The sequence below is a fragment of the Solea solea genome, chromosome 12 (genome assembly GCF_958295425.1).
Source record: "Solea solea chromosome 12, fSolSol10.1, whole genome shotgun sequence".
In the NCBI taxonomy this organism is placed as follows: Eukaryota; Metazoa; Chordata; class Actinopteri; order Pleuronectiformes; family Soleidae; genus Solea; species Solea solea.
In genome coordinates, this window is record NC_081145.1 from 18,278,019 (window position 1) to 18,296,771 (window position 18,753).

General features: G+C 42.8%; 1 protein-coding gene across 1 annotated transcript in view; it reads left to right on the plus strand.

The window, feature by feature from the left end:
* Positions 1 to 18,753, plus strand: part of ptpn9a (protein tyrosine phosphatase non-receptor type 9a) — a 48,764-nt gene that overhangs the window by 13,792 nt on the left and 16,219 nt on the right. The window lies entirely within an intron of this gene.

The window sequence follows — 18,753 nt, forward strand, 5'->3', positions numbered from 1 at the left end:
AGTGCCCTCTAACTTTGCCGTACATTGTCCGATTTGCACGAAACCTTTTATGTGACACCAGGGACCTGTCCTGAGCATGTCTGCAAGAGATGACCTCCCAACAGGAAGTGGAATGCCCGAAACAGGAAGTAAACTCTAAGATTGTCCGATCTGCACAAAACTTGATATGTAAGACAAGGGAACTTCCCTGAACACGTTTACGGACACGCACTTGACCGAACAGGAAGTCTGCCATTTTAAACAGGAAGTGCCCTATAACTTTGCCATACGTTGCCCGATCCCCCTCGAAATTTGGAACGACATGCGCGGGGACGCCGCTGAAAATAACTAGTACTGAAAATAACTAGTACTGAAAATAACTAGTACTGAAAATAACTAGTACCGCGCGCGGTGAATGAACGGGTGAGAGCGCGAGGCACGCGGGGAGCCGTGGCACACGGCGACCTGCGTGGGTCGGCTCGAACCCGTTCAGAACCGCGCGCGGTACTAGTTATTTTCATTATTATTATTATTCCTAAAAGTAAATCGCATTTTTGAGGCCTTTCCCATACCCCAAAACTCACAGATTTTTGTGACCGCATCAATCCTGGTGTAAATTTACGTCTGAAAGTCGTTCGGGGAAAATGCGTGGAAAATTGGAAGTGGGAGGGGCTAAAAAGTCACGCAAAAAACTTCTATTAGGTCAACTCATGTCGGGTTTAACGTACGTGAACGAAACTTGGTACACACGTTCATTAGGTGGGGACGGTCAAAAAAGTCGATGACGACTTTCCCGTGAAACCTACAGGAAATCCGCCATCTTAGGTTGATTGGCGATTTTTGGGCGATTTTGGCGAATTCGCAGCAATGGTATTTCAACTAACTCCTCCTAGAGTTTTCGTGCGATCACCTTCAAACTTGGTGAGGTCCCTGTGGACCAGTTGAGGAGCTCACGGTATCGAAAGTTCTTTCAAATGTCGCACGGCGCACGAGATAGGGGGCGGCAAAGTTCGTGATGATTCTGATGTTTCGCATCAGAAAAAAAAAACTCTTATAACTTTGCGATGGAAGGTCCGATCCGAACCAAACTTGCTATGATTGATGATGGGCCATGGCTGAAGACGTCTATGAAAAAACGGTGAAGTTTGAAAACAGCGCCTCCTTGTGGTGAAAGAAAATACACAAAAAAAAAGTTTTTTTACGATTTCGGGAATAACTTTTACACAGATAATCGTACCGCACTCAAAATTGGTGACAACAGTCAAAACACATGGTAGATGATGCGTGATCAATATGACGACAAATCGTTTAACGGTGTTGCCATGGCAACGACGCAAAGTCAGATTTTTGGGACAAAAAATCAAACTGCTACAACTTCGCGAATCCTGGTCCGATCTGAACCAAACTTGCTAGGATTGATGATAGTCCGGCCCTAAAGACGTCTATATGAAAATATATAATTTCGAAAACAGCGCCCCCTGGTGACAGCAGACAATATGACAGCTTGTATTTCAATTATCTCCTCCTAGAGCTTTTGTGCGATCACCTTCAAACTTGGTGAGATCAATGTGGACGAGTTGAGCATCAAAAGTTATCAAAAGCTTTTTAAAATATTGTATGGCGTACGAGATAGGGGGCGCCAAAATTGGAGATAATAATAATTTTTCATAACAGACAATGAAACTCTTATAACTTGGCGATGGAAGGTCTGATCCCAACCAAACTTGCTATAGTTGATGATGGTTAGTTGCTGAAGACGACTATGTTGCTGAAACGGTACATTTTGAAAACAGCGCCTCCTGGTGGTGGTAGAAAATTCTAAAAAAACAAACTGTTACAACTTTGCCAATCCTGGTCCGATCTGAACCAAACTTGCAAGGATTGATGACAGTCCGGCCCTGAACACGTCTATATGAAAATATTCATTTTCAAATACAGCGCCCCCTGGTGACAGCAGACAGAATTACATTTATAGTTTTTGATGCTGCTCCAACAGGGATTGTTGTATCCACTTGAAACTTAGTATGTGGGACCCCAGACCCTTCCTCAACATGTCCGTAAAAGGTCACCTCCCTACAGGAAGTGGAACGCCCGAAACAGGAAGTAAAGTCTTACATTGTCCGATTGACACGAAACTAGATATGTGAGTTACTGGACCTTCCCTGAACATGTTTACGGAGACGAACAGGAAGTCGGCCATTTTGAACAGGAAGTGGCCTCTAACTTTGCCGTACGTTGTCCGATTTGCACAAAACCTTATATGTGAGTTACGGGACCTTCCCTGAATATGTTTACGGAGACGCCGTTGACCGAACAGGAAGTCGGCCATTTTAAACAGGAAGTGCCTTCTAACTTTGCCGTACATTGTCCGATCTGCACAAAACCTTATATGTGACACCAGGGACCTGTCCTGAGCATGTCCGTAAAAGGTCCCCTCCCTACAGGAAGTGGAACGCCCGTAACAGGAAGTAAAGTCTTACATTGTCAGATTGACACAAAACTAGATATGTGAGTTACGGGACCTTCCCTGAACATGTTTCCAGAGACGAACAGGAAGTTGGCCATTTTAAACAGGAAGTGCCCTCTAACTTTGCCGTACGTTGTCCGATTTGCACGAAACCTTATATGTGACACCAGGGACCTGTCCTGAGCATGTCTGCAAAAGATGACCTCCCAACAGGAAGTGGAATGCCCAAAACAGGAAGTAAACTCTAAGATTGTCCGATCTGAACAAAACTTGATATGTAAGACAAGGGAACTTCCCTGAACACGTTTACGGACGCGCATTTGACCGAACAGGAAGTCGGCCATTTTAAACAGGAAGTGCCCTATAACTTTGCCATACGTTGCCCGATCCCCCTCGAAATTTGGATCGACATGCGCGGGGACGCCGCTGAAAATAACTAGTACTGAAAATAACTAGTACCGCGCGCGGTGAATGAACGGGTGAGAGCGCGAGGCACGCGGGGAGCCGTGGCACACGGCGACCCGCGTGGGTCGGCTCGAACCCGTTCAGAACCGCGCGCGGTACTAGTTATTAGGGTTCGAGCAACAAGGTTGCAAGAACCCTATTGAAACTGGAAGGATTATTATTATTATTATTATTATTATTATTCTTATTATTCCCCCAAATGAATTGCCTTTTTGAGGCCTTTCCCATACCCCAAAACTCACCAATTTTTGTGACCGCATCAATCCTGGTGTAAATTTACGTCTGAAAAAGGTTCGGGGAATGTGCGTCGAAAATTGAATGTGGGAGGGGCCAATAAGTGCGGCGCCACCTGTCCAAATTCACCATGACCAACACAAATATCGCACATGCACGAAATTCGGTACACATGTGTAGTGGGTCAGGATGAAGAAAAAATTACATTATGACCATGATCCAAACCCAACAGGAAATCCGCCATCTTGGGTTGATTGGCGATTTTTTGGCGATTTTGGCGAATTCGCAGCAATGGTATTTGAACTAACTCCTCCTAGAGTTTTCGTGCGATCACCTTCAAACTTGGTGAGGTCCCTGTGGACCAGTTGAGGAGCTTACAGTATCAAATGTTTTTTCAAATGTCGCACGGCGCACGAGATAGGGGGCGGCAAAGTTCGTGATGATTCTGATGTTTCGCATCAGAAAAACAAAACTCTTATAACTTTGCGATGGAAGGTCCGATCCGAACCAAACTTGCTATGATTGATGATGGGCCATGGCTGAAGACGTCTATGAAAAAACGGTGAAGTTTGAAAACAGCGCCTCCTTGTGGTGGAAGAAAATACACCAAAAAAAAGTTTTTTTACGATTTCGGGAATAACTTTTACACAGATAATCGTACCGCACTCAAAATTGGTGACAACAGTCAAAACACATGGTAGATGATGCGTGATCAATATAACGACAAATCGTTTAACGGTGTTGCCGTGGCAACGACGCAAAGTCGGATTTTTGGGACAAAAAATCAAACTGCTACAACTTCGCGAATCCTGGTCCGATCTGAACCAAACTTGCTAGGATTGATGACAGTCCGGCCCTAAAGACGTCTATATGAAAATATTCAATTTCGAAAACAGCGCCCCCTGGTGACAGCAGACAATATGACAGCTTGTATTTCAATTATCTCCTCCTAGAGCTTTTGTGCGATCACCTTCAAACTTGGTGAGATCAATGTGGACGAGTTGAGCATCAAAAGTTATCAAAAGCTTCTTAAAATATTGTATGGCGTACGAGATAGGGGGCGCCAAAATTGGAGATAATAATAATTTTTCATAACAGACAATGAAACTCTTATAACTTCGCGATGGAAGGTCTGATCCCAACCAAACTTGCTATAGTTGAGGATGGTTAGTTGCTGAAGACGACTATGTTGCTGAAACGGTACATTTTGAAAACAGCGCCTCCTGGTGGTGGTAGAAAATTCTAAAAAAACAAACTGTTACAACTTTGCCAATCCTGGTCCGATCTGAACCAAACTTGCAAGGATTGATGACAGTCCGGCCCTGAACACGTCTATATGAAAATATTCATTTTCAAATACAGCGCCCCCTGGTGACAGCAGACAGAATTACATTTATAGTTTTTGATGCTGCTCCAACAGGGATTGTTGTATTCACTTGAAACTTAGTATGTGGGACCCCAGACCCTTCCTCAACATGTCCGTAAAAGGTCACTTCCCTACAGGAAGTGGAACGCCCGAAACAGGAAGTAAAGTCTTACATTGTCCGATCTGAACAAAACTTGATGTGTAAGACAAGGGAACTTCCCTGAACACGTTTACGGAGACGAACAGGAAGTTGGCCATTTTAAACAGGAAGTGCCCTCTAACTTTGCCGTATGTTGTCCGATTTGCACAAAACCTTTTATGTGACACCAGGGACCTGTCCTGAGCATGTCTGCAAGAGATGACCTCCCAACAGGAAGTGGAATGCCCGAAACAGGAAGTAAACTCTAAGATTGTCCGATCTGCACAAAACTTGATATGTAAGACAAGGGAAGTTCCCTGAACACGTTTACGGACACGCACTTGACCGAACAGGAAGTCTGCCATTTTAAACAGGAAGTGCACTATAACTTTGCCATACGTTGCCCGATCCCCCTCGAAATTTGGAACGACATACGCGGGGACGCCGCTGAAAATAACTAGTACTGAAAATAACTAGTACTGAAAATAACTAGTACTGAAAATAACTAGTACCGCGCGCGGTGAATGAACGGGTGAGAGCTCGAGGCACGCGGGGAGCCGTGGCACACGGCGACCCGTGGGTCGGCTCGAACCCGTTCAGAACCGCGCGCGGTACTAGTTATTATTATTAGGGTTCGAGCAACAAGGTTGCAAGAACCCTATTGAAATGCAAAAGATTATTATTATTATTATTAGGGTTCGAGCAACAAGGTTGCAAGAACCCTATTGAAACTGGAAGGATTATTATTATTATTATTATTATTATTATTCTTATTATTCCCCCAAATGAATTGCCTTTTTGAGGCCTTTCCCATACCCCAAAACTCACCAATTTTTGTGACCGCATCAATCCTGGTGTAAATTTACGTCTGAAAAAGGTTCGGGGAATGTGCGTTGAAAATTTAATGTGGGAGGGGCCAATAAGTGCGGCGCCACCTGTCCAAATTCACCATGACCAACACAAATATCGCACATGCACGAAATTCGGTACACATGTGTAGTGGGTCAGGATGAAGAAAAAATTACATTATGACCATGATCCAAACCCAACAGGAAATCCGCCATCTTGGGTTGATTGGCCATTTTTTGGCGATTTTGGCGAATTCGCAGCAATGGTATTTGAACTAACTCCTCCTAGAGTTTTCTTGCGATCACCTTCAAACTTGTTGAGGTCCCTGTGGACCAGTTGAGGAGCTCACGGTATCAAAAGTTTTTTCAAATGTCGCACGGCGCACAAGATAGGGGGCGGCAAAGTTCGTGATGATTCTGATGTTTCGCATCAGAAAAACAAAACTCTTATAACTTTGCGATGGAAGGTCCGATCCGAACCAAACTTGCTACCATTGATGATGGGCCATGGTTGAAGACCTCTATGAAAAAACGGTGAAGTTTGAAAACAGCGCCTCCTTGTGGTGAAAGAAAATACACAAAAAAAAAGTTTTTTTACAATTTCGGGAATAACTTTTACACAGATAATCGTACCGCACTGAAAATTGGTGACAACAGTCAAAACACATGGTAGATGATGCGTGATCAATATGACAACAAATCGTTTAACGGTGTTGCCATGGCAACGACGCAAAGTCGGATTTTTGGGACAAAAAATCAAACTGCTACAACTTCGTGAATCCTGGTCCGATCTGAACCAAACTTGCTAGGATTGATGATAGTCCGGCCCTAAAGACGTCTATATGAAAATATTAAATTTCGAAAACAGCGCCCCCTGGTGACAGCAGACAATATGACAGCTTGTATTTCAATTATCTCCTCCTAGAGCTTTTGTGCGATCACCTTCAAACTTGGTGAGATCAATGTGGACGAGTTGAGCATCAAAAGTTATCGAAAGCTTTTTAAAATATTGTATGGCGTACGAGATAGGGGGCGCCAAAATTGGAGATAATAATAATTTTTCATAACAGACAATGAAACTCTTATAACTTCGCGATGGAAGGTCTGATCCCAACCAAACTTGCTATAGTTGATGCTGGTTAGTTGCTGAAGACGACTATGTTGCTGAAACGGTACATTTTGAAAACAGCACCTCCTGGTGGTGGTAGAAAATTCTAAAAAAACAAACTGTTACAACTTTGCCAATCCTGGTCCGATCTGAACCAAACTTGCAAGGATTGATGACAGTCCGGCCCTGAACACGTCTATATGAAAATATTCATTTTCAAATACAGCGCCCCCTGGTGACAGCAGACAGAATTACATTTATAGTTTTTGATGCTGCTCCAACAGGGATTGTTGTATCCACTTGAAACTTAGTATGTGGGACCCCAGACCCTTCCTCAACATGTCCGTAAAAGGTCACCTCCCTACAGGAAGTGGAACGCCCGAAACAGGAAGTAAAGTCTTACATTGTCCGATTGACACGAAACTAGATATGTGAGTTACTGGACCTTCCCTGAACATGTTTCCGGAGACGCCGTTGACCGAACAGGAAGTCGGCCATTTTAAACAGGAAGTGCCCTCTAACTTTGCCGTACGTTGTCCGATCTGCACAAAACCTTATATGTGACACCAGGGACCTGTCCTGAGCATGTCCGTAAAAGGTCACCTCCCTACAGGAAGTGGAACGCCCAAAACAGGAAGTAAAGTCTTACATTGTCCGATTTGAACAAAACTTGATATGTGAGTTATGGGACCTTCCCTGAACATGTTTCCAGAGACGAACAGGAAGTTGGCCATTTTAAACAGGAAGTGCCCTCTAACTTTGCCGTACGTTGTCCGATTTGCACGAAACCTTATATGTGACACCAGGGACCTGTCCTGAGCATGTCTGCAAAAGATGACCTCCCAACAGGAAGTGGAATGCCCGAAACAGGAAGTAAACTCTAAGATTGTCCGATCTGCACAAAACTTGATATGTAAGACAAGGAAAGTTCCCTGAACACGTTTACGGACACGCACTTGACCGAACAGGAAGTCTGCCATTTTAAACAGGAAGTGCCCTATAACTTTGCCATACATTGCCCGATCCCCCTCGAAATTTGGAACGACATGCGCGGGGACGCCGCTGAAAATAACTAGTACTGAAAATAACTAGTACTGAAAATAACTAGTACTGAAAATAACTAGTACCGCGCGCGGTGAATGAACGGGTGAGAGCGCGAGGCACGCGGGGAGCCGTGGCACACGGCGACCCGCGTGGGTCGGCTCGAACCCGTTCAGAACCGCGCGCGGTACTAGTTATTTTTATTCTTATTATTCCCCCAAATGAATTGCCTTTTTGAGGCCTTTCCCATACCCCAAAACTCACCAATTTTTGTGACCGCATCAATCCTGGTGTAAATTTACGTCTGAAAAAGGTTCGGGGAATGTGCGTCGAAAATTGAATGTGGGAGGGGCCAATAAGTGCGGCGCCACCTGTCCAAATTCACCATGACCAACACAAATATCGCACATGCACGAAATTCGGTACACATGTGTAGTGGGTCAGGATGAAGAAAAAATTACATTATGACCATGATCCAAACCCAACAGGAAATCCGCCATCTTGGGTTGATTGGCGATTTTTTGGCGATTTTGGCGAATTCGCAGCAATGGTATTTGAACTAACTCCTCCTAGAGTTTTCGTGCGATCACCTTCAAACTTGGTGAGGTCCCTGTGGACCAGTTGAGGAGCTCCCGGTATCAAAAGTTTTTTCAAATGTCGCATGGCGCACGAGATAGGGGGCGGCAAAGTTCGTGATGATTCTGATGTTTCGCATCAGAAAAAAAAAACTCTTATAACTTTGCGATGGAAGGTCCGATCCGAACCAAACTTGCTACCATTGATGATGGGCCATGGCTGAAGACGTCTATGAAAAAACGGTGAAGTTTGAAAACAGCGCCTTCTTGTGGTGAAAGAAAATACACAAAAAAAAAGTTTTTTTACGATTTCGGGAATAACTTTTACACAGATAATCGTACCGCACTGAAAATTGGTGACAACAGTCAAAACACATGGTAGATGATGCGTGATCAATATGACGACAAATCGTTTAACGGTGTTGCCATGGCAACGACGCAAAGTCGGATTTTTGGGACAAAAAATCAAACTGCTACAACTTCGTGAAACCTGGTCCGATCTGAACCAAACTTGCTAGGATTGATGATAGTCCGGCCCTAAAGACGTCTATATGAAAATATTAAATTTCGAAAACAGCGCCCCCTGGTGACAGCAGACAATATGACAGCTTGTATTTCAATTATCTCCTCCTAGAGCTTTTGTGCGATCACCTTCAAACTTGGTGAGATCAATGTGGACGAGTTGAGCATCAAAAGTTATCAAAAGCTTTTTAAAATATTGTATGGCGTACGAGATAGGGGGCGCCAAAATTGGAGATAATAATAATTTTTCATAACAGCCAATGAAACTCTTATAACTTCGCGATGGAAGGTCTGATCCCAACCAAACTTGCTATAGTTGATGATGGTTAGTTGCTGAAGAAGACTATGTTGCTGAAACGGTACATTTTGAAAACAGCGCCTCCTGGTGGTGGTAGAAAATTCTAAAAAAACAAACTGTTACAACTTTGCTAATCCTGGTCCGATCTGAACCAAACTTGCAAGGATTGATGACAGTCCGGCCCTGAACACGTCTATATGAAAATATTCATTTTCAAATACAGCGCCCCCTGGTGACAGCAGACAGAATTACATTTATAGTTTTTGATGCTGCTCCAACAGGGATTGTTGTATCCGCTTGAAACTTAGTATGTGGGACCCCAGACCCTTCCTCAACATGTCCGTAAAAGGTCACCTCCCTACAGGAAGTGGAAGGCCCGAAACAGGAAGTAAAGTCTTACATTGTCCGATTGACACGAAACTGGATATGTGAGTTACGGGACCTTCCCTGAACATGTTTCCGGAGACGAACAGGAAGTCGGCCATTTTAAACAGGAAGTGCCCTCTAACTTTGCCGTACATTGTCCGATTTGCACAAAACCTTATATGTGAGTTACGGGACCTTCCCTGAATATGTTTACGGAGACGCCGTTGACCGAACAGGAAGTCGGCCATTTTAAACAGGAAGTGCCTTCTAACTTTGCCGTACGTTGTCCGATCTGCACAAAACCTTCTATGTGACACCAGGGACCTGTCCTGAGCATGTCCGTAAAAGGTCACCTCCCTACAGGAAGTGGAACGCCCGAAACAGGAAGTAAAGTCTTACATTGTCCGATTGACACAAAATTAGATATGTGAGTTACGGGACCTTCCCTGAACATGTTTCCGGAGACAAACAGGAAGTCGGCCATTTTAAACAGGAAGTGCCCTCTAACTTTGCCGTACGTTGTCCGATTTGCACGAAACCTTTTATGTGACACCAGGGACCTGTCCTGAGCATGTCTGCAAGAGATGACCTCCTAACAGGAAGTGGAATGTCCGAAACAGGAAGTAAACTCTAAGATTATCCGATCTACACAAAACTTGATATGTAAGACAAGGGAAGTTCCCTGAACACGTTTACGGACACGCACTTGACCGAACAGGAAGTCTGCCATTTTAAACAGGAAGTGCCCTATAACTTTGCCATACGTTGCCCGATCCCCCCCGAAATTTGGATCGACATGCGTGGGGACGCCGCTGAAAATAACTAGTACTGAAAATAACTAGTACTGAAAATAACTAGTACCGCGCGCGGTGAATGAACGGGTGAGAGCGCGAGGCACGCGGGGAGCCGTGGCACACGGCGACCCGCGTGGGTCGGCTCGAACCCGTTCAGAACCGCGCGCGGTACTAGTTATTTTTATTGTTGTTATTTTTAGAGAGAGTGCAAACCTTTGCCAGCGCTGCTCATTTTCTTAGTGTCAATGTACTCATATCTTGTAAAATTTGATCTAAATCTATCCTTTTACTTTTTTTTTTTTGGTGAAGGTATTAATGCAGGAAGTCGCACATCAACACATGAAGCGCAGGAAAAATACTGGATTTCTGTGTGTTTATTTTAGTTTTAGAAGGAGAATCAACACTTTGTTTTCCATTATCATTCCAAAGCATAGCTTGCTCTTGAAGAAAATGAGACTCAACTTTGGCTCTGAAAAGCAAATTTGAGTGGAGGTAGATCTGAGTTTGCTGCGCCTTTTCTTTTCCCTAAATGTTGGCAGTTTATCCCAAGTAGCCTGGAGGTGAAACAATAAATCAATTAACCATCAAAAATCTAATTTGCATGTTTTCCTCCATTTCTTTTTTCTTTAGTTCCACATTCTCATACATGTTTGAATTGCATTTCTTTGTTGACTGTATGTGATACTAAACTAAGCTTAAAAGTTTAAGAGAGCTTGAACATTTTTTAAAACAATTTCTTGACTGAATATTTAGCTGTCTCTTTAGAAGACATAGTTGTAAGTAAGGAAGTCAAGTAACACGTGACAAAACTTCAATGAATCCTATCTTTAACTCTTAATGCGATGGTTTACACCGATAAACATTTGTGCATCTGTAGTAAACGTCAACGCACAGACTAAAACTCCACTGTTCATTTTGGAGACTGTAGAGTCGGTGAGTAAGTAGGTCAGTATGTTTAATCTGTTAACACTTTGAACAAAAAAAAAAAGAAAAAGTGAACTACAACCTTTTTCGGCTGACGTTTTAAGACTGCACTCACGTTCCACCGCTCGTATCTAATAATCTGGTGCGTTCATCTGGGTTATGTAGTTCACGTGCGACAGATCCAACCGTGAGAAATCCAACAAGAGCAGAGCAAACACCCTGTTTGTCCTTTTGTACATTGTTCATTTCGCTCACAGGAGTCACTGTGTGGGCGATAAAATAATCAGGCCACACACACACAAACCATATTGTGATAAAATATATATATATATGATTTATTATTATTTTTTTAAATCATCATCTTCTTTCTCTCCGCTGACTTTCTCACATCATCTGGTCAGCAGAAAGCCTTATCTGGCTACTCCATTTCCTGTGTGAGCCAGGGCCCCCGCTAGGGTACCGGACGCCCTCATTACATGTACAGCTATGTGGGGGGTGTTTTTGTGTGGATTGTGTGTGTGTGTGCGTGTACACGTGTGTGTGTGTGGTGGGGTGGCTCTCTCGGGAGTGTACACTGGTGTAGTGGAACTTCGTTCTAAAGGCAGCTGTTAAAAGCGTTTCCACAAGACTCGGGAGGAGGGGGAGTTTATGAGTTACACAGTGTGTGTGTGTGTGTGTGTGTGTGTGTGTGTGTGCACGCATGTGTGTGATTCTAGCTCGTGCTTTTTAGAGTGTGTGTGTGTGTGTGTTGTGTCTACTCCCAGGAAGCAGTGGAGTGAGAGAAAGTAGGGAATAGGGAGAGAGTGACGTTGCTGACTTCCTGTTTTGGTATTGACTTGTGCCCAATGGGACTCAGTGAAATGAAGCACAGGCGCTTAGCAACAGCAGTCCAACAATGTCAAGGACATTCGTGATTCCCTCTCAAACTTACCAGCAACAATAATAATAATAATAATGATAATAACAATAAGGAAATGTCTCCGTCTCTAGGGTCAAGGTGTCACCATGACTCAACAGTCTCACTCCACTGTTTCCCATCATGCTGCAATAGATTTTCTTTCGGCTGAAACATTAATAGTGTTCCCATCCACACTGTGACTCCCTCTGGCTGGAATGTTGATACAAGGCATCAAAGCCTCAATACTGAGACATCACTGACCATTTCTTGTAACAAAAGATCATGACGATAGTAACGGGGGGAAGTCAGCCAGTAAGTCAGCGTGCACCATACCGCATCAGCATCTTAATGAAGCACAGCCGTTAATTAAAAACATTTCAAATATTGCAGGATAAAAGGGCATATTGTGACATTTAGGAGGGTTTATTGGCAGGAAATGAATATACTAAAAAGGGGTTGGGGGGGTTGTTAAAATATAACCGAAAACCATTATTTTAATCACAAACAATGCCGTTTTCAATGTAAGGAGTATTATTTACATGAATGAGACAAACTAGTTGACCGAAACATGTTTTACATCGCCCATGAGTGAATTTGCAATCTACCCGATATAATGTGGGGCTGCTTATCAGATCAGATCAGATTATATAATTTGAACCCTTTAGGGCCTCGCTTTAGGCAGCCGTCTCACACACACACACAGCATGTGCTCTGAAGCAGAAGATTAAGAAAATGAGAGTTGAGTCAAGTCCGTCGTTCCCTGACGCACACGGGAAAGAGAGGGGTGAGCGGAGAAGTCCTCAGTTTGTTGTGATCTTCAGTCTCACCACTAGATGTCACTAATTATTACACACTGGGCCCTTTTAATAGTGAGCAACAATGTTTTCTATTTAAGCACATAAAAAAAGAGAGGTTTTTGTTTTTAGCTGATCCACTCAGTATAAGAAGGCAATTAGTCAAATGAATGATGGAGTTAAAAAGGCAGCTGGCAGAGTTGTCAAGTCCACTTATTATAAGCGACACTTAATAAAGTTGCTTACAAATATTGGTGGTTGTGAGTTGTGGGTTTTTTGGGCTTGTGTATCTGGGCTTGTTCCATGAGTTGTCAAGCAAATATTTTTGATATGTTATTCAAACGCAGGATAGTCCACCCCTCCCTTTCCCCACAGACACACAGGTGACTGCAGAGTTTTTCCCCACCCACACCTTTCTTCTGATTGGCTCTGATCCTGATGGCAACAAGTACAAGCCAATCAGAGGTAGAGGAGGTAGAGGTTTGTTTGTTTGTTTGTTTTCCAGTTGGGAACTTGGGTGATCGTAGATAGGAGGAGGATTTCTTTATTGACAGACAATGTCGTCCTTTTATACTGCCTTTCTTTATTGGCGAGAGAGATATTTAAAGTGAAAGAGGAAAAATCTGAATTTTGCTCTATTTTATGACACATTGGTTTCATTTAGACTCTAAATTCACCATAGGTGTGAATGTGTGTTTTTTATTTAATTTTATTTATTTAATTTTGAGTGACCAATTTACCTAATCCCCATATTGCATGTTTTTGGACTGTGGGAGGAAGCCGGAGAAAACCCACACACACACACGGGGAGAACATGCAAACGCCATGCAGAAAGGCCCTTGTTCCAACTGGGGCTCCAACCTGTGTCTTGTTGCTGCAAAGGCAAGAGTGCTAACCACAACGATTGGCACAACAGTCTAAAATTGCAAATGGTCATATCCCATCTGTTCTTATAATGTTAAATAAATGTTAAAAGCTTGATAAAAGCTTGTTTAAGTCCCTCTTGTGGTCATTGTGCTGACGTTTTGGTGAAGAGAGAGAGCAGTCACTTGCTTTCATAGACCCGGTTGCTTGTTTATCTTGTGTAAAGTAAAAGTATCATGAAAGCAAGTCTTGTAGGCCACGTGAATAATATACAGTAAATATGGATGGTGTTGTTGTTTTCTGCACAATGTAGGATTCCATACTGTATTATCAACTTTAATCTATACATTATACAGTTAATGCTGCATCTTTTGTTTTTAAATAAGAAACACATTTTGCAGCATACAACATATTACCTTAACGTAGTCATGGTTAGCTGCTCGAAGCAACAACCGTCAAGTGTTGCAGTACTTTGGGCAGCGGTGTCAGAAAAGGCCAAACTAGATCATGGTGGGATGGAGCCCAGCGTCAAGGTTGTAGGTGGCAGGGATTCCCAAAATGATTCAGGGCGATTAAACATTGAAAATAGAAATATTAAGGCTGCATTCGTACAACGTTTGCAACATACAACTGTTACAAAAAGGAATTTACAGATCAAAACATGTTTAGAAGAAGAGGATCCTTGAACTTCTGCTGAAGAACCACCGAGAGCTTCTACTGAACCTAAAACTGAAAGTCAGTGTTCACAGTCCATTTAATTGACTTATTCAGATCAAGTTGTGGTCAACAAAAACCAAGAAGGAAGTGAGATTTCCTCGCTCAGAAATGCCAGAATTTGTGCATTTTTAAATGAAAATGGAGTCGTGTGGAAGTAACCGGACTTTCAGTTTCAGCCACCATTGTGCATTAGTTCCCTGCATAAGAGATGCTGAACACTGAGAATCTAATCAGTGAATAATAAAGATGGGGAAAATTAAGACTTCTGACCTGGTTCAGACTGATGCTGTACTTGCACGCACCTCTCTCTATTTACATTTTTGACGTCAGGCATTTTAAACCAGAATTAAGTGTTTCAATGAATAATCAAGAACTTTGATTAGAAAAACATCTCCCGTCGCATCAGAAGTGGAACAGGTCAAGCAAATATTTATGCTTCCTCCAGGAACTGAATAAATCACTCCTCTGGAGCGCGTCCTCCACTGCAGTCCGAATTCCACTTCGGCGGATATGGGCCCAAGTGCAGAGAAACCAAACAAGAGTGGCTTCTCCAGGAACGAGGGTCACTGCTTTGAGCTGGCAGGCTCCCCTTCAAAAGGCTCAGAAAGAAAGAGCAGCTGCCAGAGCATAGAAATGTGGGAAACCTGAGCGTACCTGACAGCAGTCTGACAGGAAGTTGTCTTTGGCCAACACTGAAGCATTAACCCGTCACAGTGCAACAACCAAAGAGCAGATGGCCAACATGAAAGTCACGTGTGTGTGTGTTGGTGTTTGAGTTTAACGGCAGTGTTCCTTTTTGTCTTGTTTGTCGAGTCATTTTCAACTGAGGCAAATCATAGCTCTGAGCCAAAGCATTGGATTTCCACCTCCTGTTGAGTTCTCTCTTTCTGCTTTAATACGTTCATTGAAAGTTGTATTATGAGGAAAATCTTATCATTGCACTAGTGTCATCATCCCTCTTAGAATTTCCACTAGAGCAATGACACCATTGTATGTTTTCACACAAGCAATTCTTTTTTTTTTTTTTTTTTTTAAATATATAATGTTTTCGTGAAACACATTTTTTCACTTTTAATGTTGAATTAAGTCTGTGACAAATGGAATTCAGTCCCCCTTTTAAAGCTTTCACTGTACGCAGCAGTCTTTCAGAGGATGCAGCTGGTTCAGCTTTTATCATGTGACCCGAGAGTTGAGCGTCAGTCGTGTGACAAGAGCTGGTGGTATGGAGATCATGACCTATGTCTATGTTGTTGTTTTCAAAGGTTCTTTGGGAGATGAGATGTGAATGGCTTCTTTGATCTTTCCCGGTCCACATACAGGCTCCTGGTCTGGTGTTCACAGTCAACTGATGCCACATTAGTTCCACAAATGGCTCATGTGGGGACACACAGGCCCGGCTCCATTGCTTTTACACCAAACGGGCTGGGAGATGAATAACTGAGCTTGTTTTGTTTTTTTACAAATAGGGTCAAAGGTCAACTTCCATCAGTCACCAATTTCTCAGTGAAATATGTCAGTATGTGGGGTCGTATGAGGTGCTTGGGCGTAGCCGGAGTTTGGCACACAGTTTACTGCCTCATCAGTAGATTAATTTAACCAAAGTAGTAGCAGTAAACCAGCAGCTCCCATATCCTGCAAGCTAAAAAAAAAATCAATAATTTATCCATGGATTTTGGTGCAGGGGAGTGAGCAGATTAAAGAGTGTGAGACGAGGTGGGAAAGATATTCTTAAAATAGTTTACATTTGAGCTGGAGTAGATGTTTATGAGGTGAGTCTTGTAAGTGGCTGCATTTGTTTGTTTTTTTTGTTTTTTTCCAGATGTCCCTGCTGGAAGACACATTTTCCAATGAGCTTGTTCCCATGTGTCCCAGCTGTTTTCAGCACTAACAGCACGTAAGCGTGTAGTTGGCTTCATGTAAGCTTAAATTCGCAGTGCTGTTTTCTCTTAAAATAAACCGCTTTCGTCAGATAAATCTGCGTCCACACTTGCGTTTCATCTCCAGTTTAAGAGTAATCTGCGTCCATGGTAATAATGACAGTCAATTGTCTCCTCTGCAGTTGTTTACGTTCTCATTCTACTAATGAGAAACAACAATGGTGAAAAGTAAAAACAGGGATTTCTATCAAATGGGCAATGTGGTGAAACTGAAAGTGTGTGTTTCAGTCGATTGCCGAGTCACAAATGCAGATAAGTGTATCATTATTTCTAATGGCTGTTTAGAGCGTAGTGGAGCGATTCCGCTTTTAACCGTTAAGGTTGAAGGTTTGAGTCCCCCGGCTCTGCTTATCCCTGTGCAAGAAAGTAACTCTAAGTTGCTCTTGATGGCTGTGCCACCAGCGAATAAATGGGTAAGATAGATTTGTAAATTATGCTGCTCATAATGTGTGAGGAAATAGGTGAATGGAAATGTTGTGGTGCAAAAGAGCTTTGAGTGGTTATCAATACAGACCAATTTGCCCATCCTGATTGAAATGCAGCTCTGGAGCCAGCAGGGTTTTTTTTTTAAATCTCTCCATTTTGTGGAGACGGGGACGATTATTAGGCATTATCTGGAGCAGAAGTTATGTGTTTTTACAGAGTAGTATGGATGTTGTCTATAGATGCTGCCTAATAACCACACTTAAAAAAACCTAATCTATCCCTTGAGCATGTTCTTCATAGTTTATGTGTCCCTTCTTGTATGAATGTCTTGTATTCCATGCCAGTATTTGGGTAATTTGCTATAAACCGTAGAGATCTATTCCCTTATGTTGTAAAAGAATTCAGAGGAAAACGGTCCCTCCACATTCTCCCCCATGGGAATCGGGACATGAAGCGACCTCAGTCCTGTCAGATGCACTCAGCCCCATCCCTTGCATGTTAAGGCATCTGAACAGAGCAGAACACACACACACACACACACACACACACACACCTGTCTGTAAAAGCACTGGCTTTCCTGTGGAGAGACAGTGGCATCCTGTCTTCAGGCTCGCCGCTCATTCGTCAGTGATCGTTTTGTATTCCTGAAGAGCTGCCGACTCCCAGAACTTGACTTCCTGTCTCCTATGCATGCCCCACCACCACCGCTGCTGCTGCTGCTGCTGGGCCTGACCAGAGAAGCGGAACCCTGTGTTTAAAGTGTGAGCTTTCATTGCCTCCTGTGTCGCCTTTTGACGATTCACTGGGTGAGGGCACAGGGCGGTAGGGGTGTTGGCCTGAGAGAGTGTATATTAAGAGCAGAGGGGAGGGACAGGAAGCGCCTGAGAGACTGCCGGCTAAATGCATAAGTTATTTGTAAGATGGCTACAAGGCCTTTATGGTAAAAACGTTTCCGACTTAAAAGTGCAGCGTTTTTTTAATCACTTTACTGAAGGGCAAAAAGTGTGAAAACAAAAAAGCACGTTTTGATTTTAAGACTTCTTCTTCTTCTTTTATAAAATCCATTTTTCTATTAACTACTAATCTTTTTTTTCTTTTGGGTTCTCCCTCTCTCTTGGTTACTACAGCAGATTACCTACTTTTTTTTTTCACTGAGTCACATATTTGATTTGTTTTGGAAGAGATTGTTTTATGCTGGAGGCTCTTCCTGACACAACCCTCCCATTTATCCGGGCTTGGGACCGGCACTAGGATGTGGCTGGGGACAATTTTGAGTGTCCAATTAAGGAACTCCAGCCCTTGATCTGTTGGGATTTCAACTGGCAACCCTCCAGTGACCCTTCCCACTAGGGCATGGGCTGCCTCTATTAACTACTGCTCATAATAAGAATACATGTGTCTGCACTTTGTCACAAAAAATATTTTTTTTCTTTTCTTTTTTGAAGCCCATAACCCTGGTGCAATGCAACTGTTCTCAGCAGTTATTTTCAAAATAAAAGCTCTGAAAACCTCCTGTTGTCGGCAGATATTTTCAAAATAAAACTCCTCAGCGCATCAAATGTCCATAAAACTGAATGAGTGCACATTTAATACAAGTATAAATGTTGACGTTATACTTGATGAAATCATACGTCTAATTTCTTAATTGATGTCTAATTTCCTCTTCTGTGGTTCTCGCCTGAGGTTGCATTCGGATTTTGCAATAAACAAATAAGCATCGACCAGCGTTCTAATCTCACAGTTTGATGGACATTTAATCATATTGTTCTTTGCCAAGAGGGACAGGAAATCAGGTTTGGATATCAAATCAAAAACATCCTTTCATTAAACATCACAGTGTTGCCTTCAACAAATACACGTATGACTGGCTTTTTTGCCAAGTACTATTACCCTGTCATTACTGCACTCCTCGAGTCATAAACACCAGTTCAGCAGGATTCCATCTTTTCTTGTGCTCTTGCACTTTTTCTTTTTTTTTTGGCACAAAATTC